We start from the raw sequence: 13,118 nt of genomic DNA on the forward strand, positions 1-13,118 counted from the left end.
CGTCGAGCTGCCAATTTTATACTCGTGCGTGATGGTTGTTTTCTTGTTGGTGAATGACATTACGTTGCACTATTCACATTTATGATCATTCCCGTCTGCTTACACCAGTTTGCGAAGGAGTTTAGGCCTTCCTGCAGCATGTGACAGTCATTCAATGAGCTGATTGGATAGTACAGTTTCATATCATCTGCGTACATTAGAATATTGACTTTTTGCAGGTGGCTCAAAATATCGTAGACGAACAGAAGGAAAATCCAACATAGTCACTCTGTAGTCGTGATTGCTTCCATCTTCTGTGCTCACGATCTTTTGTTTTTAAGAGACATATTAATTGCCCATCGAACCAGACCGGATACTTCCTTCGCTTATTAAGAGCTAATGGGACAGTGTCATCAAATGATGAGAATAACAGTTCATAAAAGGTTTCACACATTTCATCAACGTCATCTGTCAGCTGCATAATGTCCCATGGCACGCGTTCAAGTAGGCTTTTGATCTCAGAAATATTCGCTTTATGCCAAGCATACAAGTGACCACTTTTAATGATAGCGGCTTTGGATGGAGGAAAATCGACAGAAAATATGTTTCAAACACGCCAGTCATTGAATCATTTCGCCACCAAACCTAGTAAATACCTCTGTGAGATATAAAAATCCTGTAAAACCTAAAAAAATATATAAAAATCTAAACAAAAGGTTTAATTTAAGCACATAAATCTAAAATAGGTTCTAACAAGCAAAATAAGTTATTTTAGGCACTATAAAACTTCGTACGTTGTTTCGCTTTTTAATGAAACGCTGATATAACTTGTTTATTTCTTATTTAGCTGCAAAGAATAAAATGGGTTAAAACCTAAAATCCGAGATCTGGTAATAACACACCAATTAAATCATTATTTCAAAACTCTTTCAAAGTTTGTTTGCGTTTATTTTTTCTTGTGGGTGCGGTTTCATTTGCTACCGCAAACTTCTAGTTATGTATAAATGTAAATAAATAAGCCACCTTGTGAGGTAAAGAGGATACATTATGAATCGAGGCTGTGCTCGGGAAAGGAGCAAGTGCGAGCCTAAGTGAACAATATGTAATTGTTTTGGAGTAAAAGGGAGGGCATCTCAAATGAAACGAAATTCCTTACTTTTTTAACAGGAATATTATTTTCATTTTTATAATGGTCGTTTCTACATTATTTTTTGAAGACGCATTTGGAGATGTCTATACCCTGCCCCCTAACCCCCCGGACGCACGCCCATGGCTGTACTTTGCTGAGCATTCTTTCCATTTCTTGTCACCAGTTGGAAGTCTGGTATCATCTCCATTTGCAACCATGAACCCTTTTGCTTTGTCGACGTGTAACTCGCAAACGTACGGCAGTCCTTTGGCGTCATCTACCAAGTGAAAGTAACACAGGGATTATTTAGTACAGTGGGATCCATGAGTATTACCGTGCAAATTGTCCACCACCATGTTCGTGCAATTTATTTGACCCAATAAGTGCTTCAAGAACTAAAAGAAAACTCAAAACAAGCTGTTGACAACCTCTGCACCAGCATTCTTAAAAATCTATCGCTTAAAAACACATAGGATGTAAGAGAAAAATTAATTAAAATAGTCATGCACAATTTGCATGGTAATACTCATGGATCCCACTGTACAACTAACCAAGTTTTTAAGAGTGGAAATGGACCCGCGGAAAACAAAGACTAATACATTTTGTCTTTATCCGGCTTTAAATTCTAGATAATGTGTAGTATCTGAAATAAAAAAAAGCGGTAGTCGTCTGATTTTAGGCTTTTCAGGAAGCTGAAAAAAAGTCTCATTACTGAAACGCAATTTTTGACTTTCCATAACTTTGTGGTTCGAGGACATAAGGAAACATTATTCACGGAAGGAACAACAGAAAATTCAGGAAATTTCATAGATTTGGTGAAATTGTTTTCGGAATATGACCAAGCACTACAAGAACATTTCATACGTGTACGTACAACAAAATGAGTAACAGTGTTAAGCCTTGTTCCCATGTTTATTGCGAATCTCTGTCTGACGAAGCCGGTCCCCGTGGCGGAATGGTTAGCACATCGCGCTACGACGTCAGGCGTTCCGGGTTCGAATCGCAGTTTAAGTATGGATGTTTGTGAGTATCCATTCATCAATTTCATCATATTATCACTCATCCCCATCTTCGCAAATTAGACAAAAGTGGCACATAAAGCGAAGTAAAATAAAACAAATCAATTAATCAACCAATCTGTCTGAAGAAGACCCTGTTAGAGGGTGGAAACGTTCATAATAATGTATTTTTTATACAATAAATTTTGTCTTGGTCAGCGTTTGAGTGTTTTATTTAACAAAATGAGATTCATAATTATTATCTAAGTAATACGGAAGACCGTTGAGTTCGGCGAAAATGACGCAGCTAGGAAAACACATGCGAGTAAAACAAAAGGAGATGTACGAGGGCCATTCGGTACGGTGATCGGCCACAGTCGAATGCGTCGGGCGACATTTCTGGGAAAACGTACTTTAAATGTGCTCGGCAACTCATGCAACATTGTAGCATGTCGTTTTTGCGTAATTATTTTAATTACGTAACACCTATATCTTTCATTTTATTTGTTTCCTGAGTAACGAAATAAATTACTAATTTACAGCTGAAAGATTTGAATTCATATGAATTTGAATGTCCAAGATCGAAACTTTTCCTACCCTCCTTGCATTCTCCAAGCATTCGGTAAACGTTATCTAGTTTTTCTTAAGATCCGGAATAGACTTTACCTTGGTACGAAATGATGGCGTCCTTCTTTGTAATGACATTCTTTTTATCTTTGTAATATTGTTGACGTTATCAAATGCTTCAATCTTAAATAGCTAGTCCATAAACTGAGCTTCGATGCAAGCCTTTCACAGGAAAAGTAAAGTTGCAAGGGTTTGGGATAAGGCTGATTAACGTGAAGAGGGCGCTAGTGCCATTGTCACGAACAGCATTGAAGTTGGTGCTTTTTTTCAGATATACGCTAAGTATTATCCCCTCACAATCCCAAAATATACCCATTAATTTTCCTGCAGATTTCTGTCGGCGACATTTTTTGGGCCGTGACGATCCTCTATGGCACCACTGCATGGATTGATATTTTGTCTCAGGATCATACACATGCAATGGAGTTTCATCCACTGTCGCTATTCGTTCAATAACACTGGCTGCACTACGTGAAAAATGGTCCAACAGTGCCTTAGCACTGACCCTTCTTTTCCGCTTGTGATCAGCTGTCAAAGAGTTTGGGCACCCACTTGACAGAATGCATTTTCATCTCCAATTCTTCATGGAAAATATAATGCACCCGCCCTGAACTGATGCCTAGTGTGTGCTACACATTGCAGACCAATCCTTCTGTCTGCAAGCATCAGGTCGTTGACACTATCCACAATTCCCTCGGTCACTACTGTCATGCGTCTCCCTGGCTTTTCTTCATATTCTTCATGTTCTCCCCCTCCTGAAAACCGCGATTTCACCGTGCTGGATGAAGGACATTAATTGGGCATTGTTTGTGTCAATTCATCGTATATTTCCTTGGCTCCCATGTTCTTCGAGAAGAGGTATTTGATGACAGCTCTCTTCTCCAATTTGGAAACATGCACACTCTGCGTTGACATGGTCAACTTTAAACTTGTAACGCAAAAGTATTACTAGCAGTATCTGTCTCAAATTTTGCACATGTTCTGAAACATTGATTAACAACGTACTAAAAGAATTTTCAACTATTCCGATACTTTCCCGTCAGGCCGGAAACTTATCAAAAACCCCTTGTAGTTGTACTCAATGGACAAGAAACGGTAACTAAATTATTACTATTACCTTCTAGGTATAATCTTGTTCAAATAAAGAATCTAAAAAAGGGAGTACATTAATTTACCACTTTAAACATCCGTTTTTCCATCATCGATATATCCTTATTGAGTAACAACTTTACATATTGAGTTTCTACGTAACGTAGGAAAATTTAAACGATTCTATTTGGATGTTACTATTTTGGGTACGTTTGAAACTACATCCTACAATATGCAATTTTCTGGATTTTTCTTGCAGAAAGTCTACCGTTTAACCTGTCCCTCATAGTGTGAATCGATTCTCACGGCAGTTAACGTTCTTGCGATGGATTCCCAGCTTGTTGTCAATCAGATGTGTACGGGAGAGGAGAAGGGTCTATCATTGGCTGGAGGAAATCGGGGAGAATAGAGCGACCTGATAAATCTCACCTCCTGTTAGCAAATTATTTGCACTTCCTCGACGAACTTAATTGGAAACCGTCAACTACGGTACATAATCGATGTGACTGTTGGCGTGTCGTGTTACTCTTGTAAATACGGTTTACGGTTAAACGTTTATACGCCATACGCTAACGAACAATAGCCTTGAGATTGAGTCGGTCACTAAAGCCGCGGTTTAGAATATCGATTTTCGTGTTCTGATTAAATGTACACATTTGAAGCAACTTCTGAGAATCCCGCTACCCGCAAAGGCTTTTTTCCTTAAAAAAGAAAACTGTCAATTACACTTTCCTCTAACGCTGAGACCACCTGTGGGGTTATTCAAGGCCCTGTAATTCAGGTTCTGACGTGCGAAACAAAGCCCATGCTCCATGCGTTACAAACAATACGGTTGCTTGAATAACTTCATGTTGGTGGTAGAGTGTTTCAATTTCCACGCAACTAGAGCATGATTGGTGCACACTTTACTCTCACAGCCCTGGCCGATATATAAAATATCATCTGCTGTCAGATTTTGTAATCTGTAATTTTTAAATTTGCTGTGGGAATGCATTTCCTCGTTCTACAAGCACAATTGAGTTCCAAGGGAGATGTAATTTAAATAATTAATTTGTGATGTTAACCAACACGAAATTTTGAATATACTTCTTCAATACATCTTCAATTCGTCCAATTAAGCACTTTCTGCTTTTGAGATCTGATCTCTATATTTAATCTGAATTTTTATATTTGGTTCTTTTAATTGGACCTTCTACTTTCCAATCGGAAATGAAAATATATGATGAATTAGTTGATGAAACAAACATAATTATGTCTTGTGTTACCCGTGGTTCGAAACGTGAAAGTTCGTAGCAGTGTGAAATCTCACATCAAAACTACATAGATAAATAAAACCTCTAACTATTTATACATATAGGCAGTGCTTTTTTCTGGCGGTATACAACTGTACACCGTACCGGCACCTTCTTATTGGTGCGGATAAAAGTAAATAATATTTTATTCTAACGAAAGAAATGAGTGAGAGTGAGTGAGTGAGTGAGTGAGTGAGTGTGTGTGTGTATGTGTGTGTGTGTGTGTAAGAGAGAGAGAGAGAGAGAGAGAGAGAGAGAGAGATAGAGAGAGCACGCGCGTGTAACTAACTACATGAATATGCAATCATTTGTTATCATAACAAACACATTTTTTTGAACTTCTTACATGGGTGCCAGCAGAAAATTTTTCAGGCGGTGTCAAAATCCAAAATATACATTCTTAAGTTAGATATATTGAAATGTTGGTTGGTTGGTTGAGTTGGTGTTTTAAGTCCATTTTATGTACAGTACGGCTAATCGTGACTGGACCTACAGTTTAAAGTGGGACCCGAACCACTACGTGCCTCCACCGGTTATCGAACCCAAGACCCCTTCATTACAAGGCGACGACTATACCAGTGCGCCATCGGTGAGGCATATATTGAAATGTTTGTATATCATCACAAGAAAAAAGTGTTACAGAAGAAGAACAAAGCAAGAAGCGGTAGGAGAAGGAAAGGAAGAGAATTAAATAAGCCACAGAGAGAGAGAGAGACGGAGGAGGGAAGGAGAGAGAGAGAGAAAAAAGGAAAGAGCGAGAGAGAAAAAAAAGTAAAGAGAAGGGACACTAGCAAGAGACAGATGAGGATAAATAAAGAAGGGAGACAACACGCACACGCACTCAAAAACAGAGAGAGAGAAATAGTAAAGTGAAAGACAGAGAGAGAGAAAAATAGGAGAGTGAAACAGAGAGAAAAGAAAGAATGAAAGAAAGAGAAGCGAGAGAGAAATAAATAGATAAGCCAGAGAGAAGAGGAGAAAGAGAAAATGGAAAAGCGTCAGAGAAAACTAACTAACTAACTAACTCTCTATCCTTCTTAAACCCGAAGGTTAATGGCTGCAGCAACACAGGCCTTCCATCTTTCCCTATCTTGAGTAAGTTCTATATACTCTTTTCCATCCCTACCGATTTCCCTTAGGTCCATCTCAACGTTGTCCCTCCATCTTCGTCTTGGCCTTCCTACAGGTCTCTTCCCATCAGGTTTCCCAACAAGAATCCTGTAAACTCCTCTTTCCTCTCGCATTCGTGCCACATGGCCTGCCTACCTAAGTCTTCTTGATTTAATTATTCTAATAATATCTGGACATGAATACAAATTATGTAGTTCTAAATTATGTGAGAGAAAGAAAAGAGAAATACAATATAAAAGAAAACAGACAGAAAGAGGGAGAGAAATAATAAAATATCAATAGAGAGAAAGAATCGAGAAAAACCGACAGAAAATGAGAGGGAAAACATAGATGAAGATATAATCAAGGTGAGAGGAAGTATATACAAATGAATAGGTACTAAAACTGAGAAAAGGTTGAAAGCTAGAAGGAGAAGTTGAATTTTTTTCCTATTCCAAATTGAAGTGTATCGCAACCTTTCTTCCCAGAAATAAAGCACTGCTTATAGGAAAACATATTTCAACTTACAATACCTTCGTCACTATTACAGTTATTCAAAAAGTTTGTTTTCCATGCACTTATGCCTAGAGAGGCTAACTTGGAACCGATCTACAGTTTAAAATTAGATCCGCGCTACTGTGCAATATTCCTACATCAGAGATCGAACCCGTGAACCCTTGATTACAGGACAACAATGTTTCCACTATGCTATTTGGGTGCCCAGCCCCGATTACTATTAGACATTCTTACCATCACCAATGATAAAATATTATACATGAAACTAACAAAATTAACGACAGACCATAATAATTTCATTTATATTTGAAATTTCAAAATAATCGTGAACGTTCTAAAAAGAAAGATTCAATGCCGTTTCAAGTAGGAGCATAACTGGTCATTTACTGGTAAAAAACGAATCCATAAATATACACAAGAGAATGTTGAACAAGAAATATGAGCCAATTGTAACACCTCGATTACCATATTGGTAAATGATTAATCAACTCTGTCAAGTTCGAATTTGCTCTCTCTCTTGAGGTCTTCAATCTTTCGATTGATTTTCTGCAGAACTCCATTTGTCTCTCTATCTTGAAGCAGCGTCTACACTTGTTGGCCCCAATGTCTTCTTTTATTTCCTCCTATACATTCCTCTCGCTCTTCTAAAAGCTATAGCCTTTATATACAAATGTTGATAGACTTTCGTATCTTGGAAGATGGTCCATCATGCTCAACTTTTATGTCCTCAAATGTATCTTTTATAGTCTTCCTTCATTCACACATCTCATCACTTCATCAACGGTTACTTTCTCTGTCCACGAAATCTTCATCGTTTCCGCATTTAATAGCACTACGTCTCACAACTCCATAAAATCTTCCTCGAGAAGTCAATACGGGGACACACACAGGTATACATGTCAATGGGCATGTCTAAGAAATCTCCCTCTCGGTCCTAAATATTTTAACGCAAAAAGTATTTATTGGTTATTCTTTTAAACCGTTGTATTTTTAACAGTTATCTACGTAACGTAACGTTACGAAGTTGAGTGTATGTTAAAATTGCTAATATTTCACTTCAATGAACCCTATATCCACTGAAGATACTTTAAAATATCATTAATTTTCAATCAAGTTTTTTAATACTCTACTCAAAGTCCTGTCTGTAATTTTAAGTACCAGAAACAAAATAATTATTGAAAAACTATACTTTAGTGTCCAAAACTAAATTTCCACGACACTAATTTTTTTTAAGAAAATATTAAGGGGAAAATATATATTTTATAATTCTGTAGGCTATATAAAGAATCAAAAAATCTTAAAGAACTTGTTTTTAGTTTAATAAAAAAAACTTACTTAAGAATCCTATAGGTGACAAATTTATGTATATATCGTTGAACTACGACGGGAACGTGTATTTCATTAGTATTTGAATGTGATATCAGTGAATGTTCTGGAAATTCAAAATAAAATTGTTTCAGAAATAATTGTGTGTTTACTATTACATCCTACACTGACATATACCTACCATTACAAGGTTCGTATGTTGTGATATTTACGTTACGCATTTTTCGTGGAGAGGAGACACATAACAAGGGAGAGGAAAATGACCTAAAGATCCGACCTCGGATCCTTTACCTCTAAGGATACTTCAAGAGTCTACTCTACTACGTAGTTTGTTGGGAGGGTCTTAGCTTTTTGGTCAGGGCAAATGTAGGATAAACCCCTTCAATATCTCGGCTAGCTCCATTCCGAAAAAATCGGATCAAGTTTATGGTAAACTCAGACATGTAAAACCTGGATGATACATAGTTTAATACGATCAACTTCGATGTAAGAAGTTATGAACTTTCCGGTTGATGCTCCATCCAGGTATCTCTTCTTCCTTCAGCATTTATCCCAAAAGGGTAAGTTGCAAAATCTAATCACAATGACGAAATTCAGATTAAGTGACTATAATTTATCTGATACAAAAGGACACAATAATACTCTCAAATCTAAAAGAGTCAGAATTTTATGTAATTACACAGTTTATTCCAGCGTATTTAGTCTCATAAAAACATAAAATACCGACTAATTACACTAACCGAACACTTACATTAACTTTTAATTGTATAAATTGTTAACAAATTTCAATCAATTCTACATGTGCGTGATGATTTTGTACAGAAGTACAAATTTGTTTTTTTTAAATTAACTTTACCTGCTTCTGGCATTATTTGTTTCAGATAAGATTAAGAAATATTACTGTTATATGACAAAGAAAGGTTAGTAGGCAACAGCTAATTAAGTTGAGAAAATGCAAGGAACAGGAAAATCTTAAAACATATTAGTATTGGCGGATGTGAGCAACTTAGGTACTTTCAAATCATATGTGCGTGATCTTGTGATTTGAGTGTTTACATTCTCTATAAATTATTTTAATGTTCCATGGAAAGATGAGATTGTATTGTGTAATGCCTGAAAAACATTTAACAAATTTTATAATGAATTCTTGAATATATTTTTGGTACTTTGCATGATTTTTCAAATACCCTAGGAAATAATGTCATATGAACATTTACGAATAATTGTTAAGGGTATCAGCATATCCTTAAGTTATCCCAGAGTAGAAATATATTTAATTTCCATTTTCTTCAAAAAAGGCAAAAGGTTGCTAAAATTTATGTAAATTCCACTTCATTCTCAGATAGTCGAAGAACTGGACATACAGTTTAATGAGGGATTCGAACAACTGTTTAACGTGTCTCTACCGGAGGTCGAACTCGGAACTCCCTGATTACTTACAAGGCGACAGCATTACCACAACGCCATCGAAAGGGCCTCCTCCTTTCTTCAAACATGTTATGTTGGCAACTACGAGAAAGCTGGAATCACAACAGCGAGATTCTTGCTGGGCCGAATATCACCGACAGTAAAAAATCTACCAAGGTTCCTCTGTTGGTCGGTTCTGCGTGGAGACAGACTTGCTTTGACACGGGTACCACTATGCTACTCTCGCCGACTGTAATGGAATTAAAATGCGACCTGATACATCAAGTGCAATCAGCGACAATTCGGTTATTTCGTCCGCCCGGTGACGTTTCCATTCGCTTCAGTGGCGATGAGAGGAACGGGGTGGGACATGAGATGAGAACACTGCATTTGTAGTCCGGGCAGCCGATGCATGAGTAAGAGCATTTGTCAACATTCCGCGAGTAGACGAAAGAATCGCAAAGGGGGGGGGGGGGTGGACCTACTGCAGTCCAGTCCAGCTTTCCAATTCCTCTTTGTCAGTGACCATTCGTCTGCAGAGGGGCAGAGGATGAAAATAGCAATGCCTTTTGGATTTTCTTATTAGGCATTGATACTGTGAAGGTTCTACTCTTGAAGTCTTCGCATGATCAATTTTGTAACTGTAATTTGCATATTATTAATTACTAATTTTCAGATATGTCATCTAGGGGGCCTCTGTCAAAGATTAGAAACAATCTACCGTTGGAATTCAAATGTATGTTAAACATGATCTGTTAACTTTTCTTTTCAATGTTTAAAGTATGGTCTTGTCGGAAGTGACGTCATGTAGTGCAGTTCGAAACAGCCAATTAAACGAGAAATCGAGACAACAGCGCGGAGCACGTATCGTTGCAGGTGTGAGTACTTGAATCCTGCACTCGTTGTTAATTTGTTTGAAATCAGAATTAGAAAGCAAGAAAGTTGTTGGTTGAAGCTCTTCTAATGTGTGGAAATGTATGTAGTACGTACGTACACTTCGCAACATCTTATTTGACCGCCCTGAAAAACTTCAAAGTCCGGAATTCGTAAATTTGGCAGCATAGCGCTTCAGAGCCAACTAAGAGTAGCCAACTTTGCAACATTTCTTCTTCCTGAATGAAAACGCTCGTGATTTTTTTTTTCATTCTTTCACATTCCATAAAGTAAAGATACCCTAAAGCAGTAATAAAATATATGAGTAGACAAAAAATGTTAAGTGGAAATACGAATGTTGAAAGTATTTCAAGATTCTTCGTTCTGAATTTGAAAATAGGAAAATGTATGTGCATTGTGAAACACTGACCAGGTTCTCATCCACCTAGAAAGAATTGCGGTCACATTTGAATGCAAGAAGGCAAATTTATGATTATTTTATGCGAAATGTTTAGTAAAGATACCTTGCACAACACCAAACGATTCTGCAAAGTGTGTCTTTTCCTTGGTTCTTGGCGAAAAATGGTTCGAAACCCCGGCACAATGTTGCTTCAACTGAGATTAACGTGTTTTACTGAGCTTTCTGTTAGCAATCTCCTGGAGTAGTTGGTTACATAACATCATTTTCGTTTTTTTACTGTTTTCATCAAGATCGAAACATCGTAGGTTCAAATCCCACCCTTTCCTTATTATTTTTTTCCTTTTTATTTACCGAGTACGAAGTGTTCTAATAACGTAATATAATATTATATGATATTACTGTAAATATTTATGCGATGCATGCTCAGTGGAGGCGATTGGGTTTCAAAACTGATGGGGCAAGGTGGAGTGAGGGGGATGGCAAAGACAGTTTATTTCCCTTGGTATATAATGTTTAGCATAGTGCTGGGTCATCTGCCCCTCCACACTCCATAATCGTGGCCACTGTGCATGCCTCAAGTAATGCTTCTACTAATGTTTTTAATCTTTCAGTGATTGGCTGGATTTTAGGAAATACTTTTCCTTTCATTCTGCTGTTACAAGTTAACACATATTAAGAACTTACATGTCACCTTTCTGCATCCAGAAATGCTGGACATAAATCGCATAAATATCAGCGGAAATATCCAAGAAACGTAGATATAGCATTCTCGTCCAAAGCCGTTTACTTCCCGAAAAAGATTTTGCAAAGAAGTAGGTTTGAACCATGATCTTCCATTCCATCAGCAAACGATCCCCCTACACCACACGGTTCACGTTATTTTATGAACTCGGTTCGGATCCCACTTTAAACTGTAGGTCCAGTCCCGATTAGCCTTACTATGCATAAAGTTGACTTAAAACACTAAATCAACCAATTCATCTCCTTTCAGAGTGGGCCTTCTATGATACTGTAGTCTGCCAGCATCCGAAAATACAATTCTGCTTCGCGTATACCAGAGTTTAATTGCATTTAATATTGTGACTAATTTTACTTTAAAACTACAGATTAAAGCGATAATAGTGTCCAGAAAAAGAACCTAAGTATATCTTCACACAAAGTATTTTAATCCATTGCCAAACATTTCAGTTAAGAATAATATTATCTTTTTCCATTGACCGTATTTTCGATTCATGGTGAATTTGCTAAAAGGACCATGTCAAGAAATCTAAATATGTAAGTTTTACTAGTAAATGCATTTAAAATGCACGAAACAACAGGGGAGGAGAAAAATAAACCTCAAAAATAAGTAAAAATGCAACAAGAACTGTTAAAAATACTGACAAATAAACTAAAAGCCAAAAATGCAAAAACAAATGTAAAATAGAAAGTGTTTTCCGAATCTAACTGAAGGGAAACGGGTCCACATGATATCAGGTTTAGCATTGCTTTTTAAGGGTCACAAAAAACGTTGATTTTTCATCAACTTCCGGACCCTAATTAGTAATTATGACCATTGAAAAAGTTGGAGGTAGCTTACTTAAATTTTTCTTGCTGAGGATCGTATCGTCCCATATCTCCACTTCATAATAAAGAAAAACATCAAGTTCATATTTCGAAAATGACTTGGAGTTTTCCACCACGAAAATATGTTTTTCATAGTTTGAAGTTTGTTAGTATTATCTTTCAAGGTTTCCATTGTTTTAAATTCACACATATTTTATATTTCATACGTTCCTCTCTCTTTTCATACAGTCTTTGGAAAAACGCTGAAGTTTCTTGTCAAACGGGGTCTGGTTCAAATGACTCCTTTTCGCTCTCCTATTCCTACTTTAAACAAACAATAAAATACTTCGTAACTAAACGATTGCTTGTTCAAAACACGGAATTTTTACACAATTTACAAAATATGACAAAACGCCAATAGACATGTTCATCATTTTTCCCTTTCAGCGTTTCTCGATTTTATCTGAATTCGTTTCCTCATGAAAATTGCCATGAGGAAATTATAGATATGACATTGGGTGAATTGGTTTCTTCAAACTGGTAGCAAATTTTAACAGGAGCTACCTGGAGAAGAGGTAGCGTGCTTGATTCTTATGAAGGAGGTCGTAGGTTCGATTCTCCACCTAGGTAGGATTTTTTTTCAGGAGTATATCGTTGGGTGTAAAGTTTATCCACCGTGCTAAGAAGTTAACATTGGTCTCTGTATTTCACGAGAGGAAAGGAAATAGTAAGAGAAAGTTATTTCGATGATAGGAGGAAGTCACATGTCACGTGGAATGCGCAGAATCAAGTTACATAAAGCTAAG

The sequence above is a fragment of the Lepisma saccharinum genome, chromosome 2, assembly GCF_977018435.1.
Source record: "Lepisma saccharinum chromosome 2, izLepSacc3.1, whole genome shotgun sequence".
Classification (NCBI taxonomy): Eukaryota; Metazoa; Arthropoda; class Insecta; order Zygentoma; family Lepismatidae; genus Lepisma; species Lepisma saccharinum.